Source organism: Elephantulus edwardii, unplaced genomic scaffold (assembly GCF_000299155.1).
Source record: "Elephantulus edwardii isolate Elephantulus edwardi_28Jun2011 unplaced genomic scaffold, EleEdw1.0 scaffold07288, whole genome shotgun sequence".
NCBI classification, from domain to species: domain Eukaryota; kingdom Metazoa; phylum Chordata; class Mammalia; order Macroscelidea; family Macroscelididae; genus Elephantulus; species Elephantulus edwardii.
In genome coordinates, this window is record NW_006407038.1 from 1 (window position 1) to 1,234 (window position 1,234).

Here is a 1,234-nt window from a genome sequence, read left to right on the forward strand (position 1 = left end):
GCAAACCGATTCCACGGCCATTTTTCAATTCTTCCTTCAATGCCAGTGCTGCTTTGAAGCTCAGTGCTGGAATGAACATTCCCATACCAGGAGTGCAGGCAGAAGACTGAGGCAGCCACAGTACCAGCCCTTAGGTAGTAGCAAACATGTGGAGGGACAAACCAGGGTTCCTCCAGTGTGTCCAGCCATCCAGTGTCTCCATGTTATGCCACAAGGGGGCAGCAGAGAACAAGTGACGCCATCAGTGAGTACTATAGGCTCTGGAACTTCATCTAGTAGAAGTGGAGAATTGGGATTGCCACAGAGCTTGCTTACTTTACACAAGATAAAAGATGAAAAGAAACTTTTAGAAGGAACTGTAAGAGACATGGAGGTTTGGGAATCATCAGGGCAGTGGGTGTGTTCCATTTATTCTCTAATGAAAAACCAGCCTAATATTTCAGGCATATATTAATTACTATGAAATTCCCAACAAAAATGTCAGAAAACTAGTATTAAAGTTTTTCAATGAAATAAAGAAAAATACAGAATTTTTTAAGAAGAATTCAGGAAAGTAATAAAAAAATAAAATGTAAAATAATTAAAGAGGTGGAAATCTTATGTAAAAACCAGTTAGTAATTCCAGAACTATATGATAAAATAGCAGAAAGAACACCACCATGGAAGAACATGCAAGTACCCAAAGCAATGGAAAAAGAGTCAGTGAAAACTAAGTTAATACATTTTGAAGACCAAATGGAAAGAACGAAAAAAACGGAACAGGAGAACGTAATGGTTTGCGGGACACTCATTTTGAAGAAATAATGGCAGAAAACTCTCCAGATACTGTAAAAGACAAGATCTGAATGAAGAAGCTTAACAAATTCCATTTTGGTTCAATTCCAAGAGAAACACACCACAATATATAACAAAAGAAAGAATGAGAGCAGCTAAAAACAAACCCCTCAAAATATCATATACAAAGGGATCTCATCTCAGAAGGTGCTGATTTCCCCTCTAATCCTGCAGGCAAGAAGACAATGAATTGACATATACAAAGTCTTGAAAGGATAATATACTCAGAAAAAGTCATTAAAAAACGATTTTCCCAGATAAACAGAAACTAAGGGAGTATCTAGCCACCAGATCAGTCCTACAAAAAATATTAAAAGGAGTCTTCCATCACCCAAAGGTAATAAAGGAGGTCAGAATTGCTTCCATTGTGGAAAGCTGGGCCACTTCAGTAGACAGTGTC

The 1,234-nt window shown here is 37.8% G+C and overlaps 1 pseudogene; it reads left to right on the plus strand.

The window, feature by feature from the left end:
- Window positions 1-4: 4 nt before the first annotated feature.
- Window positions 5-454, plus strand: LOC102862839 (annotated as a pseudogene).
- Window positions 455-1,234: the final 780 nt, after the last annotated feature.